The sequence below is a fragment of the Paroedura picta genome, chromosome 6 (assembly GCF_049243985.1).
Source record: "Paroedura picta isolate Pp20150507F chromosome 6, Ppicta_v3.0, whole genome shotgun sequence".
In the NCBI taxonomy this organism is placed as follows: domain Eukaryota; kingdom Metazoa; phylum Chordata; class Lepidosauria; order Squamata; family Gekkonidae; genus Paroedura; species Paroedura picta.
Window position 1 is genome coordinate 99,771,314 of NC_135374.1, and position 16,813 is coordinate 99,788,126.

At 41.5% G+C, this 16,813-nt stretch overlaps 1 long non-coding RNA gene across 1 annotated transcript in view; it reads left to right on the forward strand.

Annotated features, from left to right (window-relative positions):
• The window catches only part of LOC143840385 (uncharacterized), a 234,091-nt gene that overhangs the window by 175,154 nt on the left and 42,124 nt on the right, over window positions 1–16,813 (forward strand). The window lies entirely within an intron of this gene.

Below are 16,813 nucleotides of genomic sequence, written 5' to 3' on the forward strand. Positions count from 1 at the left end.
GGTCAAACGCTCTCTCATTGAGATCCCCTGTTGGTAACTCAGGGACCTCACCATGGATTCAAGCATACTCCTGGTGGAAGGCCCTGCAGAAAGCTGACAAATCTGACAAGGCCCATAGCTCTACCAGGAGCTCATTCTACAAGGTTTGGGGCCAGGGCCAAAAAAGCTTTGGCCTTGGTCAAGGCTAGGCAAATGTCCTGGGGGTCTGGGACAACCAGCAAGCACTGTTGATCAGAGGGCCTCTGAAAAGTAAAATAATTTGGTATGGTCACCAGGAATGGGGTCACTAGGGATGGGGACCATACATAGTCCCCTCTCTTACCAGTAGAGTCCTCCTACATAGATGGAAGGCCCATTTCTGGGGAGGGGAGTAAACTAGGGGACAGAAGCCTCTACAGATGACAGATGTGATACAGGACTCAAACTTTGTTCTGTTGTGGAACAATTGAGACATTCCCTCCTGTTCTGCCACAGTCTGGTTTTACCCCCACTGGCAGAGTTATAAGAGAGGTCGGGCAAGTGGAGAATTAATCCTCATCTCTTGGGATTCTCACAGGCCCTAAAGCCTCCCTTCTAAACAAACACTGTATATTGTACTCCTCACATTGGACATTTTGCAGTTATACTAATTATAAGTGACAATTAAAATGGGAACGTAGGGAACTTTCCGTGCAGAGAAAGAAAAACTAAGCATATGTTCTGAGAAATAAACAAAACTTCTCCCAGTGTATTTCATTTGGCACAGAGCCATGAAGATTGTGGTTATTATCAATACTATGAAGGAAACGATTTTCGCAGTTCGTATAGTACGAAAAATAATATAAGCAGAATGCTTCCCATGCTTTACCACCTTGCTAATCTCCCAGCGGGTCAGCTGTAATGAATGCACTCGTTCTCACATATAATATTTAATGTGCACTTGCTTTAAAGTCAGGCAGTCAATAGGCCTGATTTGCAGGCAGAGTTCTCCACAGGAAAAACAGCCCTAGCACAGTATCAACTTTTTTCTTCTTCTGGCAGTACTAAAATGAAGCATAGATGAAGGTGGGTCGGGAATGACTATGTTTAGGGGCAGATGAAGGAAGGAGAAGGAGAAAGGGGTAGAGAGAGAGAAACAAGACCCATGGGAAAGGTATCTTGCACATCTTCAGATAGCCACAAAGAACTGAAGTGTCAGGCTTTGTGGAAAGAGAGAAAAATGTCTTCTGATTTTAATCTTTGTAAGTTTTAATCCGTGGGTTGGACATGTTTTGACGTTGCATATTGTATCTTTAAGCATTTGGACAATGTAAGCTGCCTTAGACATGCTTCTGCAGGGAGAGGTGATGTAGAAATGATCCAGATAAATGATCAAGGTGATGATCAAGGTAACTAATAAAGTTTTTGGAGAGCACTGGATTCATAGCCACTGAACCCAAAGCATTGTGAAAAGACCCATTAAGCAAAGTTTCACCATGTTGCTCATGGCTGATTGAAGTATAATCTCTCTACATAAGGACATAAACCGAAAGAATCCTGAGATCGTAGAGTGAACCATGTTGCTTTGACCTGCTATTTATGAATGCTTCACAGTGTAAAAAATTCCTTACTCCTCTAAATACTTAGCTTTAGCCCAAAAATACTTAGCTTTAGCCCAAAAATTCCTTACTCCTCTAAATACTTAGCTTTAGCCCATCCCTCTCAAGAAAGGATTATTCCCCCCTCCCTTAAATTAACTAGGATTGCCAGCTCTGGGTTGGGAAGTATTTGGAGATTTTTGGGACTGGAGCCTGAGTCAGGGTTTGTTGAGGGACCTCAGCAGGATATAATGCCATAATTAGGGATGCCAGTCCCAAGGTGGGACCTGGGGATCTCCCCATTTCCAGGCAAAGAGATCAGTTTCCCTGGATAAGATGGCTGCTTTGGAGGGTGGACTCCATAGCATTATACTCTATTGAAGTCCCTCCCCACCCCAAGTCATGTTCACTCCTGGCTCCACCCCCAAAGCCTTCAGATTTTTCCCATCCCAGAGCTGGCAACCATAATGTCATAGAGCAGGGGCGGCCAATCTGTAGCTTTCCAGATGTACATGGACTATAATTCCAATGAGCCCCTGCCAACAATTGGCAGGGGCTCATGGGAATTGTAGTCCATGAACATCAGGAAAGCCACAGTTTGGCCACCACTGCCATAGAGTCTATTCTTAAAAGCCACCATTTTGTCCAGGGATACTGGTCTTGGTCAGCTGTAAATCAATTGAAACAGCAGGAGATCTCCAGGTGCCCCTAACAGAGAAGAATATCTTAAACAATATTCTCTAATACCTACAATCTGAAAGTGTGTAGTCACTCCTGTGTAACTGCCTGGAGGCGGAGTGATGTGGCTTGAGTAGAGGTGGCAGGGTTCCTTCTGGGGAAACATAAAGAGTGATTGCCTCAGAGCACAGGACTCAGGTTTCCCAGTTCTAAGATTCTGTGGGGTTTCAGGCACAAAGCCACCTGCTGATTCCTATTAACTGGGATCTTTTTTGGGGTGGGTGGGGACAGGAAAATGGAGGAAACATTTGGCTTATCACAGCCGCTCCACAAAAGATCTGATGAGAAAAAGTAATTAAATTTTCCTCTGAATGCCAGACTTGAATGACCAATAATCCTCCATTGGTGGCTGGGAATGGGGGGGGGGGGGGAGGTAGTTTATCACTAGTATCTTGTGCTTGTGAGTAAGAGGACTGGCAAGCCACGGTCTGATCCAGGAAGGGAGATCATATTTGTTAACCCCCCCCCTGCATTTAATGTTTTGGGTGCTCCTGCCAATTAATGTATATCTGAAGGTCTTCAGCGAAAAGAGACACCAGTGTTTCTAGAACCATGGGAATCCGGAGGCTGGGGTATAAAGATGGTGTGCAAGAGGGAAGAATTGCCTTGAAAGCCCACTGATCTATATTGGGCCATAGCATTTAGTGTTGTGTGCCTCACTCCACAGGCGACATCCCAGCAAGAGAAAAATTGCCTACAGTTTCTTCATCAAGGGTAGCACACTTGGAAACCCAACAAAAGCAATGCAGGGAGTCTGGCTTCATGCATGCATCAATAAAGGTTGCCATGCAACCTATTGTGCACATTTTATCAGCAACAGATGGACTTTTAATGCTCTCCTAATCCTTATTTTAAATACCACTTCTATTTGGTGCCTGATAGATATGATTAAAGGAAAGAGAGAAATGCCGTAGCAAAAGTTGGTGGCAAAGCTACAACGGTGAGATCAAGCACTAAGAGAGCAGCATCTGCCTAAACTCTCAATGATAAGTCATTCCTTGTGTTTTTGGGAAGGGGGTGGGGCCTGGTAGGGCTTTTCCTCAGCAAAGCTTCTGATAGATTATTGGAGATCTGATTGGCTGTGCAGATTTTCCAAAATGTTGCTTTGGCTGCAGCTGCCACCACAGCATACTGTTACTGAAGTTAAACAGTGGCAGTCATTTTGTGGCTGGCTCCACCTCCTGCAGCAGCCATTTTGTGTCAGCCATTTTTTTGTTAGGTCCACCATATTGTATCAGAATTCCAGATATGCCCATGCAGACTCAGAAATGTTGATGACCTCTGTCTTATAGATCATTTTCTCTAAACAACATTGGTGGAAAATGGCATTGTATTTGCATAAACTATCATGAACTTTAAGAACTCTCAGTACAATTCCTTTAAAAAATAGATTTAATCTGAAATTGATTATTTTTGATAAAAGCAGATATGAGTCAATAAGCACCCAAACAATGACTGTAACCTGACTTTTATGGTCACTATTATTGATAGAAAATTATCGAGTAAGGGAAGTTTTAAAGCCAATCTTCTGATCTCGATTTATTGCTTGCCGAAATAGACTGGAGTAATAAACTGTGTTCAGATAGAAGTCTAGATGTAAAGCAATATAGTGGAATTAATCTGCCAATATAATCAATCATTGTGAAACTTGTCTTTAGAAGAATGGGTTGACTGAATAGGATATTATATAAGCATACGTAATGGGGAACAAATGTAACGTGTCCAGAATAAAGAAAAAGGATCTTTTTTTCTTTTCAAGAGACCAGATTTCAACTTCAAAAATATGTACTGATATTCACCTACATTGTTGTATCTACCAAAGAACGTTTTCTTCTATAATTTTTATTTGTTGTTTGTTTGTTTGTTTATTTATTTATTTATTCATTCTTAAATTCATACCAAGCCACTCCTGACAATGTTGCCTCATGGCAGCTTACAATATAAAACACGATCACAAATCCCCATAAAACCAATTAAAACATTAAAATCCCTAAAAATTCTGGTTAGAAACGTTGTGTTGCAAGTCGGCACCAATATCTGTTCATGTCAAAGGACCTGTGTTTAAGCATTGGCTTCTAAAACAACCATAAAGGTTGGGAAGAGAGTTGACTTGTAGCCAAGAGGGTAACCTTTTTGTGTGAAGGCCTATCACACTCAAATGGGCTGTCTCTGTTTACAGAATTAAGGGAGCACCTTCAGATCTCAACCATAGGAAAATGATTTTATCTAAGAAGAGACCCATTGGAGCTAATTGAAGGTGACTGAGAAAATATCAAGAGTTATTTAAAGAAGTCAGAGTCCTGGGAGAGTGGATAAAACTTTCCTCAGTTCTGCTTCCCTCTTTATCCTGTGTGATAAAAAAAAGTACCTCTTAGCTAAGTCTGTGAAGGTCAGAGCCCCCTTCCCGCCAATCCGTGGCATCACCCTTATTGTACAGAAGGGTCTCGATTTAAGAACTAGGTAAAAATTGGACCCGTTACTGAGTCATAGAAAAGGGGAAGAAAAAAACTGGTACAAAGTGCTTCCTTTAAGCAAAGACTGTCAGGAAAGAATAATTCTCCCTGACATAAGTCGAAAATATGCAAGGCTTCAGAATTTTGACTAGTGTGTATATGCCACAACATTTTCACATCCCATTTTTTCTTTTACTAAGCATTGCTTGTTATCATAACAGTCATTACTATGCACAGACACAGTACATCGTGTCAGAGATGCACTGATTAACTCGGTATTATGCAATGGCATTGCGTTATTTGAATAGGACTCTGAAAGTCGACTTGGCAAGATGTATCATGTCAAATGAAAGGCTCAATATTACGACTTGACAGAATACATCATTATAGCTGCTTAGAATGGATCTCGTCAATGTGCAGCATAAAGCCATTAGCACTAAGATTCTTGACATGATCCCAGTTTGATAGTCCTCTACTGAGATTGAAGTGACACAATTTATATTATGTTAAGAGATCCATGTAATAGGAACTCATAGATCTCTCTTCTCCCCCTGCAGTTTATTCTGCTGAGCATAGAACATGGAAAAGACGATGCATTGAACCCCCTTTTGTTGGCTTGTTGATTCTTTTTAGTAGCAGAGACATAGGATGCACATGTTCTATATATATTGGGCTATTGTTATCATGCTGCTAGCTTTTCCTGTGTGGAGTGGAAGACCCATGATGTGAATGATTCCCAGAGCACAACACCCAATGATATCTGGATTCCTTTATGGTGTGAGTGAGGCCTGCAGATAGAGCAGGAGAGTATGCTGTTCTTTGTGAATATATCTGAGGTTTATAAATACAGCACAAAAAATGCTATATGCAAATGCATGAAAGCTCATTAGAGTGGCAGTGTGTGCAGAGGAGCATGCACTGTGATTCATTTGAAGACTTTGCATGCTACAATCTGATGGCTGGCAAGGGATCTGCAATAAATGGGAACCAGTGAGGTGTGCTAATTCGGTCCTCTGAAGCAAGAGGCTTCTGTTAGTCTTAGGGTTCCCATCCTGGAAGCTGTACAACTTTCAATTGCAGCAGGAGTCTCTTTCTTTTCTTGAACAGGAGAGGATTGGAGACAGCAGAGAAGAGGGAAATAACAAGAGGCAAATCTCTACTGAGAGAAGTTAGGGCTTCTGGAGCACAGTCACTTTAAGGGAAGCCTTGCAGCTGGGAAACAGGAAATCTTTGAACTGATACCCTGGCCATTCAGGGAAGACTGCTTTGCTCTGAGGCATGGAGCAGTGTGTTCATTCGAAAAAAGCAAAAATCTGCACATTTACTCATGGCAGTTTTTGAAATAATGAGGCTTATATCCACTCCAGGATATTGTCGGGGGGGGGGGGAGGTAAGGTCACCACAAATCATTCATGCATGTTGCAGAGGGAGAATTTAAAGCACCCAAAATCAAAATGGAAACTGAATTCAGTGTAGACTGCAGAGATTTAGTTGATCTAGGAGTGGGTAAACTGTTTACTTCCCAGTGAGATCTAGGTTCAAATCTCCGTACGTTGTTGAATAAGAGAAATGTGTTCATATATCTGCCTTGGTCACTGGTGGCATCATTTGATAAAAAGGGGCGTAATCTAGTCTAGAGAGATCTAGGGTCAAATCCCCATTCAGCATGACAGAGCTCGTCCTTTCTCCTCCCCCTTAGGGCTTACTCTTTTATTTATTCCGCTCCGCAGGAGCAGTTAAAGATTGGCTGAAAGGCAAATTTGTGTAAATTGCAGGTAAAAAAATAAACCCTGAGATGAATGCCTGGACATTGGACATTGGAGTTATTGCGGGTGGATGTATTGTTCAGCAGCAAATATAGATTTCCTAGCCACATGTGTGCTCTGCAAACCTCAGTTATCCTCCACCCACCATTTTGCTTTTCTACTCCTGACCCTCTCCATCTGTGGTCCTACAACATGCTTCCAAGTCAAGTTGAGACAATGAGTAGACAGAGAGATTTCAGTAGAAAAAAAATGACACACAAATGCCCTGTGGACCGTTGACCATTTCTTTTGTGGAAATGTTTCTTCCTTGGCCACAGGGCACACTGTCAGGAAATGGTAGGCTGGGGGTTTCCGTATGCGAAATTCTGTCCTGGATTTGGTTGCAAAGAAAAAAAGAGATAGCTTATGAGACTTAATGATATCCATGAGTGATTTGGTATAGGGGAGAAATTTCATAGAGATGTATGTGTTCAGAATGTATCATTTCCAAAATGCAACCTCCCTTGACTAGGTTAGTAGTGCAAAGATGTTCTCATGCAATTAAAAAAAGGCATAAAATCTGTGAATAAGTAAATGGTATCAAAATACAATATTTTGTTGTTTCCATATAGACATTTGCTGAACATCAGTGTTCAAAACTTGTGTGTGTGTGTGTGTGTGTAAGTATGTATATCTATATTTGGCTTTAGATGTTGCACCACAATCAGGTTGAAGTATAATTACTGCATTCTTCACCAGAGGTTTGTTTTAGAGGGACTCCTACCCTGGTGTAATTCTATTTCCTTCGTTTGGTCTACCCCAGAGAAAGGCATTTGTGAACCGCCTGCAAAACAATCTAAGCGACAGCATTAAAGTGTGCTTTGCTTTTCAAACTCACACGTATCGCACACACTAAGCAGCTTCAGAAATGCTCCATTTATTTCCCAGGAACGAAGAATCCTAAGTTCACAAAACTGTTATCTGAACCAAAGTGACTTGACAGCTTTTATCTCAATTCCTTGACTGCTGCTTAAGAGGATTAGTGACACCGGGGTAGCTTCGTGAGAGTAGCTAACAGTAAAAGGATCAATTGCAACTCATAGCTAAAAATCAATGAGTTGCGTCTCAGTAAATCGGACTTATCCTTAGGTCACTGCGGAGAATGCATTACCCTGCCCTTATTTAGTTACATGATTAGAGCCCCGAAATGATCATGAATGAGACTCCTTCAGCTCCTTTGAAATAGATAGTCTTCAAATTTTTGTTGCAATTAGAGGTTAAAGAAGCTTCAGAAGAGCGAGCCAGTGAGATGCCCTCTTGCCAAAACGGATCCTGCTGCTTTAGTGATTATCTCAAGCTCTCTGCGGCGGGAGGCAGATGAAGGATCACATATTTATCAGTGTGTGAGAAGAGGAGAAGTCAAGGAGAATTTCCAAACTAAAGCGTGGTGTCATGTTAGGTACAAACCTGGAGCCAAAAAGGGAAGTTATATTTGTACTTAAATATGGCACAGCGTGGCTCCTCCATATTTCTATGGCGTATGTGTCCATGCTGTACGGATAACCGTATAAACAGTAATGAGGCAAGATTTGCAGGGTGGCAGAGGGAGTCCCGCTGGGCCACACAATTGAAAGGAAGGAAGAAAGAAAAGGATTAGTAGATCTGGTGACCTTCTGGAAGAAAAAAGAAAACAAAAGAAAAGAACTGGAAGTCGGAGCAGGCTATGGGTGGTTACAAACCACCATTTTGCTACCCATTTTATGGTAACATTCAGCCCTTAGTTACTATTTAAAAAACTGCAGAGGGCCTTGCAAAATATTAGTCTCCCCCCCCCCCCAGCTTTATGAATAGTTTGTAAATTACTGTTTGTGTACATTGTTAGAGTTGTTGATTTGAATGTGTTCAGTCGATTGTAAACTTGCTAGGAGTGCCTTTGGTCTGAGAACCTGAGACATAAATTTAATAATACATGGATAAATTACCATTTGATAATGTGATACGCAGAACCAACTTCATCTTAGAGTGAGAGAGAAAGTTTGGTTCTTTACATGTGGTGAAACAGTGGTTCAGGATTGGGGACACATTTTCAGATGTGATGGGGCATCCCCTTTTGCTCCTCTATTACATTTGGATATTATATCAAAACTCTCTTATATTACAAGCTGTGCTAGTTAAGGGACTGTGCTATTCTGAACAAAGCACACCTTCAAATTCAAATTCACTTCTTTAATATGTAAAAAGCTGTTCGGTCTATCTACCTTTTAATGCCTCAAAATAACTATAGCAATATTATCAACACTACTCATTTTTTAAAATAACCCCTTGGTGTTAGAATGTGACTAACTAATACATCTCTGTAATTGCTTATGACAATTGAGCAGAGATAGAGAGAGATATGCTAAGAAGCCAGAGAATGGGGACTTTCCCACTGATTGCAAAGTTTTAAATTTGCATTATTTTGAGATGAAAACAGACAGCTGGATTCCCAACCTCCAGATGGTGGCTGGAGATATGGGGTTACAACTGATCTCTAGAGCAGGGGTAGTCAACCTGTGGTCCTCCAGATGTTCATGGACTACAATTCCCATGAATTTGCTGGCAGGGGCTCATGGGAATTGCAGTCCATGAACATCTGGAGGACCACAGGTTGACTACCCCTGCTCTAGATGACAGAGGTCAGTTCATCTGAAGAAAATGCACACTTTGGAAGGTGGGCTCTATGGGCATTACACCAGAAGGCCAATGACGTCCCTCTGCTCCCCAAACCCTGCCCTCCTGAAGCTCCATTCCCAAAATCTCAAGATATTTTCTAGCGTGGAGCTGGCAAGCCTAGCAAACAGAGATGAAAACAAATAACTGGTTGTGTGCAAAGCCAAATGAACAGCTGCTGTTAGCCTATTTACAGCTTCTGGGGGAAAGGTGGCATTTATTTATTACATTTTAAAATCTTCCCTTTTCATCAAAATTGGATCAAAAAGTGGTTCACAGAAATAAAGTAATAATTAAAATTCAATAACATGTACATATGAAATGGAAGTAGGTATGGTAGAAGGAGCTTGGCTATTTCTTGACACCCCCATCCCTGCCTTTCATGGCCCATCAGTGGCAGTTGGAAATGGGAGGGAAGGAGCTCTCAGCTGGACCTAGGTGGAGCCATGATGGAGGTGTTTGACTGCACCCAACCTTCTTATTTAGGGCACTTAGAAGCACAAGGATTTCATTCCGAGTTTCAGCTTTCCAAGTGAACCTTGTCCTGTGCCTCAGTCTCTTGCTGCTTGAATTAATTTCATGTCTAGGTCAGCTTCACGGTAAGGTCACCTAGTTCTGGGGGTACCCTCTGCTAATACAGCTAGGGGCATATGGTTATTGTAGATGTGACAGCGCTGGGGACTGCAGCCGGGGAAGCCTCGCTGGGTAAACGAAGGCTCGCCGGTGTGTTGATCTCCGCTCGCTGCGAGAAAAAAAAATGGCGATCGCTTTGCCGGAAGATCAGAGGAGAGAGCCAGGGGGAGGGACTTTGCAGAAACCGCAACAATGGTAACGCACAGAACTTTCCCGCTAGTGTTGCAGATTGGTTGCAAGAGTTTAGCATTTTCCAGAGGGTGAATCCACTTTTTGGGATTTCCCTGAAGGCGCTACAACGAAGCGCTTTTTGCGGATCGGTTTCAGGAGTGTTGCAGATTGTCAACGACATTGTGCATAACAGCAAATCAGTAGCGATTTCAATTTGCAACCATTGTGCAATTTTGAACGAGTGCGGAATGGCCCTCCATATTGGCAGTGAGCCCCGAGTTGGCGCATAGGTTTTGGCATGTGACCATTGATACCGTCCCACCTTGAAGCTAGACATATGCTGGCCATTCCTTGTTTACAGCACGGTTGCTCTATGCCGTTCTGTAAAGGGTCGATACAGAGAACCAGGATCCAAACATAGGGCACGAAGAGGGAAGGGCATGCATGCCTGTGGGACAGCTTTGTATGAAGAACCCATTTCTTCTGCAACAGCACACCATTGCTGCCTCCGCTTTTTAACACCAGTGATTTTATTAACTTGTTTAATTCTCTGTAACAGTAAATAATGATACTAATGAATGAGAGAGATTAAATTACAGCCCCGTTGCTGTAGCCTTGGGTCTCTATGGAGTTCCTGGAAATTTAGCTTCTTATATTCATACAGCTTAAGAATGTAATATTGTGAACATTTGGACACCTTAGCTTTGCTGCAGTCTTACAAACGGTTTTATTCAGCTCTCTGGCCCAGTCTCTCTCTGGCTGGGCCTTCTTGCAGTCAGGCTTTCACAATAACTTACTCAGCTCCTAACTACTCTACAGGAGCCTTGCAGGGCCAAAACCTGTAAAGCAGTAACTTGCTCCCCAGAGGCTACATGTATACATTACAACAAAGAAGAAGAGTTGGTTTTTGTACCTTGCTTTTCACGACCCAAAGGAGCCACAAAATGGCTTGCCAACCCCTTTCCCTTCCTCTCCCCACCATAGACACCCTGACTTTTCCCACACCTCAGTGTTGCTGCTGTTTCCCAGTGAGTTGAATCTCTAGCTGAGGCTCTGACTTTACGACACCCCTTCTGTAGAAGGGTATTTATTTGGGCGGATTTTTTCTTGAATTCTTATTTCACCCTCCATACTTCCTTTGAAAAGCTGTTGTGTAGCCCCTGACATCGTGTACGTTGGCAGTGACAGACCCTCCTTTTTTCTTTTATGTGCATGGGCAGGGATGTTATAACATCATAGCATTGTAAATAAGAAAGCTTATTATGGAGTAACGGCATCGTTGCTGCCATTTCAAAGATCTCCCGCTCCTCCTTAGTCACCAACCATGAAAATGGTTGGTGAATTTTGAACTGGGTACAACAATTATTAAGAATGCTACATGTATCCCTATGTATTTCATCAGCAATGGAACTTTCTTCTTCTTTTGCATATCATTGTAAAAAAAAAAAAAAGATGCATGTATTAGGGAAAACAGAATTACTGCCACTATTTCAAAGCCGTCCCCACTGCTCCTCCTGACGCTTCTCGAACTGGCATGGCCTCAAAATCTACCCCCCCAAAAAAGGAAAAAAACAAGAAAGGAACATTGTGGATGAGTAATCACATGGAGAAGGCTGCATGAAATCTTGCTGCCTGTTTCGTCCCCACTTTTAAAGTTGCTGTTAAAATTTTAAAATTTACATTTCGAAAATGAATTGCATTGCTCAATGGACATTTTCCACCTGGGGGGTGGAGAATGAACATGTGACACTAACAACATCAAATGGTGGCATAGCAGGAAACCAAATTCAAATGCACGGATTCCTCACTGAAAAATGGCGAGTTAAGTTCCTGGGGGGAGGAAAACATTTCTGTAGGATTTGGAAACCATGGAGTGAGGGGGAATGAAATTTGGATCTACTCCTGGGGAGGCAAAGTTTTGTGCTGAAAGTTTTGCATTGCTCGATTCTTTTAAGAATGTCAGTGCAGTGGTTTGCTCTTGTGTGGAAATGGCATCGGTGAGGAGGGGGAAGGAAGGAGTTGGTTCTTATTTGCTGCTTTTCTCTACCTGAAGGAGTCTCAGAGTGGCTTACAGTTGCCTTCCCTTTCCTCTCCCCACAACAGAAACCATGTGAGGGAGGTGAGGTTGAGAGAGCCCTGATATTACTGCTCGGTCAGAACAGCTTTATCAGTGCTGTGACTAACCCAAGGTCACCCAACTGGTTGCATGTGGAGGAGGAGTGGAGAATCAAGCCTGGCTCTCCAGATTAGAAGTCCACACTCCTAATCACTATACCAAGCTGAGGTAGTTGGGGCTGAGATAACTATGAGAGAACTGTGACTGACCCAAGGTAACCCAGCTGGCTTTATGTGGAAGAGTGGGAAATCAAACCTGGTTCTCCAAATTAGTCTGCCACTGTTAACCACTGGACTACAGAAGACAGTGGACCTGAGAGAAGAACTTGATGGGAAACAGGAGTGGAGGAAGAAGGAACTAGCTGTAGTCATTGGGCGAAAAGGGTAGAAGAGGAATCAGGGCTTGTGCAAATTACTCTTGATCTGTAGTAACGTATTCTTTTGTAATCGACCTCCTGTTCAGAACATGAAATGAAGTAATTATCTATATCAATATTTATTAAATGCCTTAAAAATACCATTATTTTAAAATTGTCACTCTATCGAACAATTCTCCGGTGATGCATATAAATGACTTAGGGGAGCTGTGCAATCTTTACTTAACAATACCTTATAGATTTCTTTGTTTTGTTTATCTAATATATAGTGATCCATAAAAGAAAGCTATTAGCTTTGGAATTAAAGACAGTATTTATTAAGTAAAGAAATACAACAGTGTTACTTTTTAAGTGCCACATATTCATTCCCACCATTAAGGATGTGGAATGTAATAAAGAGTCCCTAAATATGGAATAAGGGAGAGCCAGCATGGGTGCAATACACTTTTCACAATGAGTTCACAAGATTATACTAATTACAGATAATCTCATCTGAACTGTTTTTACATTTGAGGAAGAAAAATAATTCTGTGTCATTCTACTGGAAGAGCCACTGTACAAAGACTTGGGGGTAACCCGCCCCCCAGTCACACACAAAAAAACACAACAACCCCTTTCACATTATGTGCAATATTAAAAATTAGAGCTGATCTATGAGAGTCTTAGATCTAGTCATCTCCTCTCTAAAGATCCACCACATATTCGGTTAAGCCTCCGTAATTATCTCCCCTTATCTGTGACAAACCCAGGCTAATCAGTCTCTTAGGGAGTTTCCTGCAGACCATTGAGAAACGCATGTGCGCTTCCCATTTCTTATCAAGCTATTTTGTACGTCACGGCGCATAGGAACTGACAAAAGTTCATTATCATCACTATCTAGATGGGAATGACTCCAAATTAAGAGAGAAGCATAAAAAAAGGCTCAGGTTTTTTTTTGGGGGGGGATATTGACAAGCTTGAAATGTAATCAAGAAGGTCTTAGTTAGAAATAAAAGCAGTCTATGGTCTTAGCTCACTTTAATCCCATATTAAAAGATTAGAAAAAACATCTGAAGAAATCAGAGATAGTCTAATTGCGGGTCTCGCCTTTAATCCTGCAAGTATACTCCCTCTTGGATACGAAGATCTGTCAGTATGAAGTCTTGGGTATTCTCCAAGGAAAAAGAAACCAGAAGGAATGGACATGCAACATATTCTCTCATATTTTGAAGAAAGAAAAAGGAGGGGGAAAGGGAAAAATTGATGATATGAAAACATACTGCACTATAAAATAATAAAGAGACAGTGCGTTGAACTAGGTACCGTAGAAGCACTGTCATACCACAAATTATAATTTTTAAAATTTGACACTCCCTTCTATTGGAATCTAGGTTTAATTCTTCCCTTCTTGCTAGCATGGTAATACAAAATCAGAGGAAGTTCTTCTCATGGTTTCTTCATCTGTGCCGGATATGCATAGTACTTTTCTACAATGGTGTTTCAATATTGATAAGAGGTGTCTTCAGGAAATGAAAAATAGAAAAAGCATTCCCATAATGCTAATACATTCACATTTAAAGGGAGGGGGAGTGTTACCAGCCACAAAACAGGACCAGAAATAAGAAATCGTACATGACCTTGGAGGTCCCTTCCAACTCTATGATTCTATAAACCTTAATAGAATGTATTAGGTTATCAATAAGCTTAGATGAGATGGTTCTTCACAATGGTTGGCTCCATTGCTTGGACACCAGTGATTATTTAATGTATTTCTTTAAAATATTTTTATGTTGTCTCCTTTTTTTTCAGATTCAAGGTGGGTGACATTGCAAAACAAGATTCAAAAACACAAACACACAAAACCTACACACGAGTTCATAAACAAAACAAAAATGAACATATTGAAAGCCCAGAGTTCTGCCCAAACACTTTACCCACCATCAAATGCTATGTTATGTACCCTGATCATATTCTATTCACTGACTGGGATTGCCCATGTGACTCTCGCTCTTGACTGTCAGCCATTTTCAATTTTAGTGATCCTGTCGTTCCGCCAGAATGGATTGGCTGCGTAGTGTCATGATGTTAATTCATTTCATTTCATGGTCCCTGGTTGGGTGGGCCTGCAGATGATGTTGACGGCAGAAGAAGGAGGAAATCGGAGTCACAAAAAGAAAATGGTGCAGAAACAGCTAAGGAGCATCAATGGTGCCAAATGGTTCAGAAGGTAAAGTGGACATTGAAATTGGAGAATATTCAGCGGAGCCCTGTTTTGAGATCAGTTGACAGAAGTTGGAACAGATGGACATTGATCTGAACCCATGAAGTGTAATTATGAAATTTTACTCATGAGCTCAGTGCAAAATACTAATCCTTTCAGACTGCCTTGTGGGAAGGGAAGATACATGGCAAAGTTTAAATCTGTTAAAATAGAATTTTTAATTGGACAGAATAAATATGAAAGAAAATAGGAACTTCCACTGAAGGTCTAGAAAATTATTGAGATTCATGTCTCTGAATTACAGAATGATGTACAGATCATAAACATAGGCCATATAAGTCTAAATGTGCGTTCTCCTTTTGCTGTTTTGCATGCAAATGTAGTAGGGTATTAAATTACACCACATTTCGAGAGTTTAGCTTTATTTCAACTATAAATAATTTTAGAAAGGGAGAAGTCCTTTAAAAATTTTTAATAAGCATTTTCATATTTTATTTAGCACCTTTCTTGTTTTTCTTAAGAGGGTTGTGGCTGAGCTGCTGAAAGAATGAACGAAGGGCTTCTGTAACTCAAAAGGCTGTTTCATGTGTGGCGTTTTTAACATTTATGGGCACATGTAAAATCAGAATTGTCTGAATCTGGCTTGGGATGTTTATGCACATGTAAGCCAGCTGTGGACCTGTACGAATGAAAAGGTCATGCATAAATGGTTACTAGCCTGAACTTGTAGCAGGGACTTTATGCATGTAGCTCTAGTCATATGTCATTTGGAAAGATTTTACACTGCCTCTCTCTTAATTAAAATCCAGAATTTAAAGAAGCAGCCAGAGCATGCGAACAAATGATTTGGCATTCTAAAATAACTGTGATGGGGTTAAAGCACGTTAAAATTGTGTTGAAAGATCAACCCCTTAATTTAAGGCCTGGGTAAACAGAAACCTTTTAGGTCTGGCACCTGACAAGCCTCAAGAGGTAAGGCCTTTCATAAACGAGGTCCCTCTACCGATAAGGCCCTGCCTTTGGTTGCCACCCATCCTGCCTCTGAAGGCACAGTGGCTTGTGAGGCAGATCTTAACTGGTGAGCTGGAAAATACGGGAGGAGGTGGTGCTCTGAGTTCAGTACTGCAAGACATTTTGGGCTTAAAAATTAAGAACCAGCCCTTTGAATGTGCCTAGAAACAAATGTGGTCATTTATTTGGGAAGGGAGAAACATAGAGAGCCAGTTTGGTGTAGTGGTTAGGAGTGCGGACTTCTAATCTGGGAAGCTGGGTTTGATTCCCTGCTCCTCCTCCACATGTAGCCAGCTGGGTGACCTTGGGCTCGCCATAGCACTGATAAAACTGTTCTGACCGGGCAGTGATATCAGCGCTCTCTCAGCCTCACCCACCCCACAGGGTGTCTGTTGTGGGGAGAGGAATGGGAAGGCGACTGTAAGCCGCTTTGAGCCTCCTTCGGGTAGGGAAAAGCAGCATATAAGAACCAACTCTTCTTCTTCTTCTTCTTCTTCTTCTTCTTCTTCTTCTTCTTCTTCTTCTTCTTCTTCTAAGTTCATTTTTGCACATAATGACAGATGATCTGATTGGGATTGTACATTACAGTTGGAATGCCTGGCTTTGCTTACAGTTGGGTTGGGGATGTCTCTGATCCAGAGAAAGTAAGCTGTGCTTTTGTCCCATTAAAATCAGCGGGACAAGCTAATCACAACTGACTTGAATCCTATTCATTAACATGGGGCTAAAGCATAGCTAGCTTTTTTGTGAGTCAGGGTGAACTCATACCCACAATGATTGCATAAGCCATGCAAATCCACAGTCCAGAGAACTAGATTTAGCTGTAACTTCCTACCAATGGTAATTGTGATACTATTAGTGTCATGCATAAGACTGTTTTTAGTGAGTGAAAATGTCATGGCTGAGTTAAATGAATGCGATAAAACCGTTTAATATTCACTATATTTGGGACTGCATTATTTCATCCAGACAAAAAGGCTGAGCCCCCTGGCTTGACAACATATCAGTTTTAGGCATTCTCTTACTTCTTGCAAGGCAACATCTGAGAGATGACAGAAAATGTTCCCAAAGGCTATTCAGACAAACTACAGAGCAAGGCTTCAAG